This window comes from Populus trichocarpa, chromosome 8 (assembly GCF_000002775.5).
Source record: "Populus trichocarpa isolate Nisqually-1 chromosome 8, P.trichocarpa_v4.1, whole genome shotgun sequence".
Classification (NCBI taxonomy): Eukaryota; Viridiplantae; Streptophyta; class Magnoliopsida; order Malpighiales; family Salicaceae; genus Populus; species Populus trichocarpa.
This window is the reverse complement of record NC_037292.2, coordinates 13729305-13741667: the sequence shown is the minus strand read 5'-3', so window position 1 is coordinate 13741667 and position 12363 is coordinate 13729305. Positions and strand designations below refer to the sequence as shown.

The window sequence follows — 12363 nt, the reverse complement described above, 5'->3', positions numbered from 1 at the left end:
TTTCAAATAAAGAATATTTTTTCATCCATTACCACACATAAACCGAAGAAACAAAAAAAAACATTGCAAATCACGAACAATTGGACAACAGTGAACCCTGCTTTTATGAACCAGATCCCCCCAAAAAAAAAAGTCTCTTCGACATCAGTCTAACTCTGCTTTTATGCCAGCCATAAACACACAAATCCACCTTTCCCCGGAAAATTTCAGCGCACCCCTTTTGTATTAGTAGTAAACAAGGTTTCTAAAAGAATATAATACACAATTCGATTTATCTACAAAGAGTACAGCCCTCTAAATCTCTTCACATGGTTGAAGATAAACTCTGGGAAGCAATGGAAATTAACAAATACATCTTCAATCCTAGATGATCCTTGTGGAAATGCTGGAAGTTGCATTTATCTTCAGGGCGTGCTCAGGAATATAAGTTAGACCTGCACAAAAAAAAGTAGTTGCCCACAAGAAGTTTAGATCTTGATAGAAGCAGAACCTGCCAGCATGTAGATTATAGCAGTACACAGATTGAATACGAGCCATTATCGCAGTCAACTCCAATAGTGAACATAAGCAACAGATGATAACAATTCTACTCCAATATGATGCCAGCAGCTCTTATATCTGAAAGCCAAGGTAAGGTGAATAACAAACAAGGCCAGTCAAATACGGCGACCTTCAGGATCAACACTGATAAATATGCATGCTTATGCATTTTGTCAATGACCCAAACTTGGAGAATCATCTTCAATTCCCAAAACATTCAATACCATTACAGGATGGCATTAGCTTTCATGTTTTATTTGAAGAGATGGTGAGAGCAGACAAGTTATACACAAGAAAATTCAGCATTTGAGAGCAAGAGGGCATACATTACGCAGAAGACCACTTGGAGCATGCAGTTTAAATATAATACTTTTTACTTTCTCAGAAAAATATCAGAAGACATTCTTGCAAGAGATATCTTTCTATGCCTATTATAAAGGAAGAGGATGGCAGTTTGCATCAATATTGATCAACATTTTTTTATAAAAAAAATGAGAATTCAGTATAATAATTGAATGGTTCAGCTTTTAAAGGAGAGGGTGGCAGTATTTGTCAAAATTGGTCAAGTTTTTTCTGGAAAAAAAATCAAGTAAATGAGAATTCATTATAATTAATGAAAGGGTTCAGCTTTTGACAGCAGAAGAAAAAAAGAAAACCTATTTTATACAATCCAAAAAATATATGAAATCCACGATATATGTAAGTTGAAGATACCTTTCTCCTTAACATCTATCTGTAAAGTGTCGAGGGAAATTATCCAATCAGTCAAAGGAAGAAGCTCAAGCTTGATGGTAGTCGTAGATTGAACAGGAACACATCTGTATAATCACCTAAGTTGTAAAAATATGTCCAGATCAGAGTCCAATAAAGAAATGAGCTCAAGAGTGAGATACATTACCCTAATGGAACTCTACTCTGCAGCCACAGATGCGTGCAACCCAAGCCTGTACTCGAAATAACATCAGATATGGGAGAAGACTGTTCGATAAAAGAAACAGACTGAACTCCACCATCACTATTCCATTTCATATTCTCTGACATGGTAGTCACAGAGGACAGTGCCTGCACTGCAGAGCCATATTTCTCACCAGTTATTATACCTGCAGACTCGGACAAACCAACAAATGAGCTCATTGGTGTTGTTGGGGTAGAAGTCAAGGATCCCACTGATGGAGATGAAGTAAATGAGGCAGGCGCCGTCAGAGTTAGATCTTCAGATGTCAAATTAGAAGCCTGTAGTGCTAAAACCTGGGAATTTGACAACAGCTTCAGAAGATGAGAAAAAAAAATATTTCAACAAAGTGAAAAAAATGCAAAAGAAGAACAACCTGAACAGGAAGCTGAGAGACTTTCCCATTGGGTCCAGAAGATTGTCCCGACATTTCAGACGCAACAGAGATCAAAAGATCCCTTGAGATATTTGGTCGCCAACTAGTTGGCTGCTTAAAAAACAGCCTTGAGTCTACATTCAACACAAAGCATGAAACAAAAGGTTGGTGAAAGTAAATAAACAAGCACTTCAAATAGTTTAGATGGTGAAGCAAACCACAAAAATAATGAAAACCAGTGTAGTTACAGCGACATGATACCATGATTGCATGCTGATCAGCATTTAACGCACTTCTTCCTTCCACAGTATTTGATACAAGATGAAGACCGCATGATGGGGATAGCCTTTTTTTGTGAACCTTGGAATCCTTTTCAGAAGATGCTGGTTTGAGAATGAATGAGTGCTCCTCACCTCTCCTGCCATGGGAAAAACTTAAATAAGCTCATGGTAAAGAATGAAACTCGTGAATCAAGATTGTTTCCCCCATTGAAGTTATACAAGATACCAGTCAATATAGTTAACACTCTTTTGAGTGTTCCGTGTATGCACTTATAATTCAAAATTTACTGAGAATTCTATGGTTATGATCCAGAATAATAGTAAAAATAGGTAACTTCTGTAAATTCAAAGAAATGTACTGAAAAAGTTTGATTCATAATTTTACTTGATCATTCCATATATCACACACATGAATAGCAGCATACAATTGCAATCGATCTCTTTTCTGCCTTTGCTCGTTTTCTCTTCTTTTCCACATAAAACTGAGAATTAATAGCATGATCTTATGGTTTTTTCCTTCTCAATATATATCAGAAAAGGGCATTATGAAGTTTTTGTAGATGATGATTCTCAGGCTGCTGGGAGACTACTAGCTCAAGTCAAAATCATGAACCAGAAGCATTGTCACGCATCACTCCAACAATTTCAAAACAAATATTAATTAAGCCATAAATTGTCATTGAATCGCTCACTAAGCACCCACCGAGAGATAGAAGTAAGCTTCAGCCTAATCCAGGATGATTGAGCTAAAGGAGTGAGAATGAACAAGTAAATTGGATGAGAAAGCAAAAGAGAAATAAATTTATCTTTCTTGTATATAGAAAAGGACTTTTCCCAAAGTAAAGCCAGATTGTCCAATCAACTCAAGAACATTATCAAAGATGTACAAACCACCCCCGAAAAGTGTTAGCAAACTGGATTAACCTTGGCAAATGCAGTTGAACCAACAAATAAGAGTACATAACGATACCTAGAATGAACGAACACCTGAGGGCTAGATTTGGCAAACTGTGGTCATTTCCAGCTTCTGTGCATGCAAGTGGTAATGATGAAGTCAGTCCATTCTTTGAGGCTTCCTCGAAAACAATAGTTATAGTATCTATGTATACCACAATATCCGGTAATGTTCTGGAGAAATGTTCTGCAAAATAACTTTTAAATTTATTAGTATTGGTGGGATTTGGCACCAAATATATGAACACATTACAAAATTTGGCATGGTAAAATTCTTGATGCACACCTTTATCTGAACACAAAGAAGGTCATCCGTATTGCAGTCAGCAGCAAAAGAATGGATTTCTACAGGTTGAATTATTTCAAGTTTCCTCCACCATCTCCTTCCTGGAACGTAGATGCCTTGCAACCCACAGCAAACAGAAAACCTCTCTCTCTCTAATGACACCCCCCGGAATGATAAGTGCTCTTCATGTTTTTGACTTTTCCATAACTTCTGAGATGAGTACCGATCCCAATCTTCAAGGTCAAAGTTGGAATTAGAGCTTTGGGCTTTAACAGATTGCGGAGGTGGAGCAGAATTTTGAGGCAGTGATGACATGGAGTAACTTCTAAAATGAGAGAAAAGCTGAGAAACAGAAGAGGAAGACTTCTGTGATGCACAGCCAAATCCAGAATTGGAACTTAACCGAGGAGGAGGTAATGAGCGAACAGTAGAAGATAAGGTGTTATCCACATGAAGCAACAATTTTAATAGTTCTCTACATGGGTCACAATTACTGTAATTTAAGTTCTCCTGGTTCTCAGGAAACCAATTTCTCTCCTGATATTTCTCAAATTGAAGAATCTCAATGATCGGGTCTCTGGAAAAATGTACACCGACATTAACTTGTAAAAGCACCTGCACCCTTACAAACAAAGAAATGGAATGTGATCAATACCTCAACAACTGTTAAGCATGGTACACATAAGAGCTACAGCATCATGATTGCATACTGTATTTAAAGATAGGAAACAAGCTGATTGATCAAGCATATTTGACCTCTCAAACATCTTATCAACAGATATCATTTCACATGATCTGACTAACAAGTACAGATGTCCACATCATTAGACTGCAATGCATAAGTGCCATTAAGAAGTTACCAGCCACCAACTATATGGGAGCTGAATGCTGGCTTTCAGATGAACATTGACCAAAAAAAATTGCATGCAAAATAAGTAAAAGCAATGTGATTATTAGGCTTAAAATACTGTTTTAATAACCTCTTTCCATATATTAGCAAATAAACTGCACCACTTAAAATATTTTGTTAATTCTACAGAAATACCCCACAGACATTCAGTTTATAAAACCACGACTTAAACTACTAGGGAAACATGCAAAATCTTTCACAATTATGGACTCCAGAAAAATTACGCATCTAATACCAGAAATAGACTAGAATACTGATATTTAGAGAAATATATGTTCACTGCAATACTTTTGGAAAAATAAATTGCATTGCTGAATGCACGGAGTGATCATTTTCTATCTAGCTCATAGAAAACAAAACAAAATTTGATCAGTTCAAACTGCAGAAATGAGTTTACAGATTCGATATGCTATTTATAAATCATCTATTTCAAAACTTCTAAAAGACCATTTATTATTCAGTACTGCAAATCCAGCATATCAAAGCAGAATTTTCAAACATAATGCAACTCTATTGCTAAATTGGCGTGTTGTTTGTATACAAAAGCAACTTGCAAAGTGTTGGCATTAATTATAAGCACCCAGCAGGGAAATAAGAGCATAAAAGTCAAAGTCTGCACTAATTTTCAAAAGGAAATCAGATGGGAAAAAAAATTATAAGCCTAGAGGTTCTTGGTTGCATACCACTATATCTCCATTAGAAAGAGAGCAACAGCTAACACCATTTCTTGCGGCACTACCAGAGACATTGGTATCAAAATTTCCTCTATCAATAAGAGCACTAAGATGGAATGTGTTATCTGCAGTTTTATTGGTTCTTTGTGATTTGTTCTGACTATCCATCTCAGAGTATTCTGGGTCAAGCACAGTTTTTTCTTTTTTACCAAAGTGATTCCTCCAACTCTGCGATCTTAACAAAAAAGAGGGAGTTCTTAAATCTTTCCAATAACACTTCAGTTTGTCTTTTGTAATCCTCTATTCTGAGAAAGGATTCACTAGCAGAAATATCCTTCTGTGGATCAGTCTTCTGTTTTGATGCAACATTGTCATTAAGGCCTATTACTTGACTGTTACAACTTACTTCCCCTTGTGCAGTTACGAAATCACTTCCGCCTTCCAAATCTCCATTTTGTTTCTCAGGGCTTTGCCCTATTCCATTTTTAGACATCACTGCAGCAACTTTAAATGGAGTGATAATTTCCATATCCTGCTTGTATGCTGATAAACTTGCGAGAATATGAACTTGTTCACCTAAAATAGACATGGATTTGAGGTCTGTATAACGGACATAGAATGTCCCAAATGGATAGTAACCAACACATGATAAAAATGGAAGAATCAGCAGATTAAGAAATATATAGTAACAGGAAAAACAAATGACCTATCCAGGGAATGTAATGAGTGTATATCTGGTGCATTCTTCCAGTCATCAGGAAGTTCCCCTGCAAAACCATATCAAAAGCTAAATATGATAGAAGAAAACACAACAAAGTTATTTAACTACATGGAGAAATCATGTCATTGAATCAAAAACAAACATCAAGAAAAAAATTGGAACCAAAAAAGGGCAAACCTCAAATATACCCCCAGCCATTGGGATAGTATCAATTTTGCCCCCAAACAAATTTTTTGTATCAAATTTGTTCACAAATAATTTGGATTCATCAAATGGGTCATTCTGTTAGAATTCCTTAACTGAAAACATTAAGTTCCCTACAAAACGACATCATTTATCACAAAAAAGGTACAATTTGGAAGGAATTCATGACCAAAAATGAATGGAAAGACTTGATTGAGAGTTTGTAAAACTTGAGGGACAAAATTGATTTGTTTGAGGCCAAAGTTCTGATGCAGGTTAGAAGCCCACATAGTAGTAGAGAAACACAAAATCACTTATTCTAATTGCCTGGTAGCATGGGAGGTATGGCACAAATTCTTTATAAGATTACGTCTTGGACAACACAGCAAAGCTGAGGAAATGATATGAATGCGCTAAACAGATTTTGGGTGAGGGAGGGAAGGATTGTAAAATTTTGTAGAAATTTATGGTGTTTGAAATTGTTTGCATCAGCTAATAAGATGGAAAATTGAGAATCTCCAAGGATCAAGCTTGATCAGAGAAACTGCTATGGAAATTGACATAATAGATTATTTGACCTCCTTATGGAGGTTTGCATCAGGGCACTTTCAAGGTGTTTAATTGACCATGTTCAAAGGGACCAGAGAATAGCGTCTCAATGTTTTGTTTTGTTCTTTTCAATACCGTGGGAGGACAATTCATTCTCCTTGCTGTTGCTACCCATTTATTACCAAAAATAATAATAATAATAATAAATAAATAAATAAAATACATACAAGGAAATAAACCTGAAGCAAACCTAAAAAAGAACTGCCTAAGTTTAATGATGGAAGACAAGAACACTAAGTGAAAGTTGGTAGACCAAAATATCCAAATTAGCAACCCAAGGTTTTGATTGACAAAGAGGCCCATCACTAAAAATGCTTTAAGTGTTTAAAAACTCAATTGGAATTTTTAAAGGTTCAATTAAATTTATTAAGGGTTTAATTGCAAGGGAAATCAACTTTTAAGAGTCAATTTTGATGTCAATCGAAACAAATGAGGTTTAGGGACCAAAATTGAATTTTGAAAAGTTTAATTAGTCAAATCAGGGGCTTAATTGCATAAAATTCAAAGTCTGGTGAGTAAATAAGGACTTAATTGAACAATTTGTGAACCAAAGACCAACTTGCAAAACACGGGCGACTTCAAGGACTGAAATCAGGAGAAATCAGAGGTCAAATCAAAGAAAATTAGAAGTTTGGTGGTCATCTGGGGGTCTAATTAAACAAATCAAAGACCAAGGATCAACTTGTAAAAGGCGCTCAAAATTGGGGCTGACAAATGAATCTGGCAATAACACAATTGCACGAAATTAGAAAGTTAGAGGAAAATTACAGGTAAAATCAAACGAAATCAGAAGAATAGGGATCAAATTGAAAATTGCCAGATCCTAAATCAAAAAACCCTAATCTATAGGAATTAGTCAAAGCGGCGTCGTTCAAGACACTATGCATCTTCTTCTTCAGTTTTTGGCTGATCGAGTAGGTACTTTTAGACGAATAAAAGTGACGTTTCCGACCACCCCAAAAGCAACAACCACCGTCATTCAACTGAGAAACACCCCCTCTACAACCCCATGTCTTTAAAATCAAACATTGACATCCCATATTCTCCATTGATCTCCGCAACATCTTATCCCTAGTCAGCCAGCATTACAGTTTCAATCATCACTTTGTTTGAGTGAGCACTTTCAAGTGTTTGAATGTGGAGCTACAAACTTTTAAATCAAGCAAGAATGGATCCGATCGAAAGGTGTGCACCTCCTCTACCAAGTTCAGGTAGTCTCAGGTAACATTGACGTCAGAGTTGCTCCAGCAAAGCTATGAAAGTGATCAACCCAGTCAGCCTTGACAAGGACATCCATTTATAAAAAACCACCTAACTTTTTCGTGTGCTCCCACTTAGAAACCCCTGGAAGGTGGATCAAGGGTATAAAATCTTTCTCTCTAGATCTAAAGGCAGAAAACACCCCACCTTGGTCTCCAAGTTTCCTAAAAAACCACCTAAACCCAAAACCATTGGTTCTATGGCAAAACCAACTAGGTTTTAGTCTGTGAGAACCCTAACAAATCCATCTAGAAGACCTAAATCCACCTATAAAAGGAAGGGATCCAGGAGCAGCAAAGGCATCAAGAAAATGGGGAAGGAAAAGAGTAAAAGAAAGAAGAAGAAAGAAACTTTGGTTAAGGTGCAAGGATTCCATCCAAGAGGATTTGGAAGGTTCAACCTTGTCTAAGGAGGCTTGAAAATAAGAAGGAAGGAAGGAAATACCAAGAATCGATTCAGATTTGGGGATTTCTAAGCTAAGAAGGTATATACATTCAAACCTTGAAAGTGGAGTCCATAAGACCTGCCAGATCGATTTCTTGTGTTCAATGCGAAGTTTTGAATGTCTTGATATGTTGTTGATTGCCCTTTTCCATTATATTGCATGGTATTTTGATTTAATGGATGCCAAAAGTAGCAGCAAAAAGCCCTGAGCACCTTCTATTAATGAAAGATAGCCCCAGCTTCTGGGTGGTTGGTTTGGCCTTTGAAGTGATAATGGTTGGATTTTTAAGGTCATTTTGTTCAAGGATGTTTTATGTTTTTGAGTTGGTAGCTTTTGGGATTGAAAATCAATGCATTTTTTGAGTTTTAGTATTGTTTTGTTGTTTCTTTAGCCTTAATTATATTCATCATCAATAATATGGTATGTAGGAATAAGAAAAACATGTTTTAGAGGCTAAAAATTGTCATTCTGGGTTTGTTTTCTGGGTTTTGGCAGATTCATCCATTGAATCTTGCCTTAGGTGTTAGTTTTAGAGTTCGTTTGGTTCAAATCCCAATTCACACAGGTTCGTCCACCACTGTTAGTAAGTAATCTAGGAATTCCATGCATCAATAACAAGTTTTAGCAGGTTTTAATTCTAGGGTTTCCATTTTGAACCGAAACTCATTTAAACAAAATCACGTGGATTTGTTGACCATTGAAGCAAACAAACCCCTAATTCTTGTTCTATGCATGATGGCGAACAAAACCATGTCCTCTTTTGTGTGAGATCTGGTCTAGATTGAGGTTTGCATTTATGAAATGGCGATGAATGTTATTCATTTTCTTTTGTTTTTTATGTTTGATATGTTTTGGCTGAAATTTTCTTAAGTTTTTATGTTTTCACGAAGTTTGATATGTTTTAGTTTTGGTTTTTCTATTGGGTTTGTTCTTGAGTCAACTCAGTCGGGTTAACCCAGTCGGGTCCATTTGACCGGGTCAAAGAAAAAATTCAGATTTGCCTTCAGGCTTTGTTTGGATGTTTTTTTATTTGGGTTTAAGGATATGTTTAGGAAGACCTCTTTTAATTTTTTTGGATAGTTTTTATTCCAAAAAGCCTACAAATATACAAAAAAAAAAGTCTTTTTGTGTGTTGCATATCTCTCCAAAATATAAAAAATCATATTGTTTAGTATTTCCATATGAAAACTCAAAAATACATATTTGCATGCATTTTGGGGTTTAATAATCAATTTATTGAATCCATGAGAATTTGGCTAATATTTCAATAATCACCAATTTTTTCATTCATGAGAATTAATGGTTAAACATTATAGTATAAATGTTGAACCTCCAAGCAAGGCTGATAATATGAGTTAACCAGAAAATTCTCATAGTTATTCTAAATATTCACTAATTTTAATTAAGAGTATTTTTTACCGTAATATACAAATTATGAAAAACCTTTTTCATAAGAATTTATTTGGGTATACAAGCCCATAATAAATTCTTAACACCAAATTTATTCACACGAATAAATCTCAATCCTAAGCTATAGATAGACAACCAATCATAAAATCATCAAATCCATTAAACCACACAAAACAGTTTACCTCAGATAGGGTGCGTTAAGGGTGTTAATACCTTCTCTGGCCACAACCAGTCCCTTATCCTTTGAATCTCTGATAAAACCAGGATACCCGGGTTTCCTAGCACCTTAAACCAAACAACTAGGTGACGACTCCCAACAACTCCCCGACGCCTCTTGCCCACATGCGACACTTGCCATGCTCATCTCCTCTTGCAGATGAGAGACTTCATACATTCTTCTTCTATCATACATGCATGTAATTACAATTTACATCAAATAAATAGTGGAAGTAAAAAGAAGTCTCAAGGGGTGGGTTGGATGAGGGCTAAGTGATATAACCTTCCTGATGGTGATTCCAACCTAAGCCAACCCAAATCACACTCCAACTAGATACCAGCCGACAAATATCTTACAGTATTGATTTTTTATAAAGGATCTATAATTTTTTTTCTTTTACTCAGTGAATAATTCTGGCATTACCTTCCTATTTAGATTAAACTAAAGAAATAAGATGTGCAAGTATATTAGGGCATGAAGCTTCACAACTTTATTAGACTTGACAACTTTATTAGACTTGACGCCACGGATACATGGCCATGTCAGATGATAAAGCAAATAAAAAGAGCAATTAACAGATTCCTAGAAAATGCGATAGATATGAGAATCAATCTAGCACAGTACTTTTCTTGATGAAACAAATTCTGTGGAAAAAAAGAATATCCTCTGAAATTTTCCAATTCAGTCTCGTTAACAAAAAGCAAGAAGTTTGGCTCTTAATTAGTAGCACAACATCCCATGCAAAAAGAACCGTGCATCCAAGAAAAAATGCCTTAAATCTTGCCCATCTAATAATAGTTTGAGGAATTCCCTTCCAAGATCATCAGCAAACCCCTGAATAAGTATTAATTGAAACTCTAAACATAAAAATGAAAAATAAAAAATAGTTGAAACTTAAAATAGCGGACAATATAGTTCTCACTTCCTAAAGTATGCTAGGATGTCACATATTCAGATTTGATTAGCTAAGAAAACAAGTAAATTAGCCGGACAAAGGAACTAAACACAACTTTAAAGAAACCAAACCCCTAAACTAGCTAGAGGTTGTTGATGGAAATTAAAAGCATTAAATAACATATAGAATTACTAATCACCCATATCCTTAGACAAGGACCACTGTATAATGTATATTCAGCGAACTTTAATGCGAATTCTGCTTTATGGAAAAAAACTTGGATCTCAAATCTCCCTGTTTGCAGTTTATTCGATATTAGAACCAGTAATAAAGTTTGGTGGGAACACTATTAAAGAACGAACATTGACATTTGGGGGCACTTCTGCTTTTCAGAACAGCAGAAACAAATGGTTTTCCAAATTAGAATTGCCACTTAGGACATTATTAGGTTCCAACGATATGAACTAGAAGCAGGCAAAACAGGAAAATACTAAATATCTTATAACAGGTGATGAGAACAAGAGGCTACTAAGGTACCATGATTCAATTTTTTAAGAATCAGAAGCACCAAGTCATCAAAACCTAAAAGAAATAAGTTATGAAAAAAAAATGATGACATTTTTTACTGATTTAGAGTATATGAAGATCGCCTCCATTTTCCCACACCATGCACTTGAATTTTAAATATGGGCAGAGATGCAACATTGGCTAAATAATTAGCAGCATGGTAAAGCCAAATTTCATCTTTAGACCAAAAACTCTATTTCAATAACAGTGAAGTTCGCCGATGATCGAGTGCATGGTGATCTAAGAAAACGCATTCCAAATAACCATTGCTGCTATCAAAACCAAGAACCACTGATAAATCAAAATGCTCTACAATCTCAGATTATTATTATAATTTCCCAAGCAACAAGAGGGTAATTGGCTATCAACATCACATGTTCCGAATGCATAATTAATTAATTAAAAATGAAGTCAGTGGTTGTAGTACCGTAAGGGATAATGATCCATCCTTCTTCTTCAGAAACATCAGAGTGGTTCTCCAGGACAAGTGATGATTCATTCTTTATAGCAACAACAGAGGCATTTCCACCACCAATAGCAGCAGCCATATCACCATCTTCGGCTATAAGACCCTCCAGAGTCGCAACTGCAGCAGGAGATTCATCAACATCAACAGAAACCGAAACCTGTTCTTTGACAGTCACGTGCTGAGTTGTAGGACGCAGCAGAAAATTCATTTCCTCTGTAATCACAAGCAATATTAAGGAAGAATTGAATTGGATTTAACACATTGTTGATTAGTTATTATCATAATTACCTGATCGATCGCTTTTGATTGCAGTCGCAGATGGATGGATCCAACCACAACGAAGATTGTGGCTAGCTGCCCTGTCCTTATAGCTTTCTTTCATCTCTAAATTATTATTAATTTTTCAAAAGTTTTTTATTTAAAAATATATTAAAATAATATATTTTTTAATTTTTAAAATCAGTACATCAAAATGATCTTAAAATACTAAAAAAATATTAATTTAAAGTATAAAAATAATAAAATAAAAATTAATTTTTTAAAAAATATTTTTGAAACGCAGAAACAATCAGAACTATCATTTCACTTGTGCACTCCACGTTAGAGTAGTGCTA

The 12363-nt window shown here is 35.4% G+C and overlaps 1 pseudogene; it reads right to left on the bottom strand.

The window, feature by feature from the left end:
• Positions 1-191: 191 nt before the first annotated feature.
• On the bottom strand, positions 192-12153 carry LOC7473252 (uncharacterized; annotated as a pseudogene).
• Between the last annotated feature and the right edge of the window lie 210 nt (positions 12154-12363).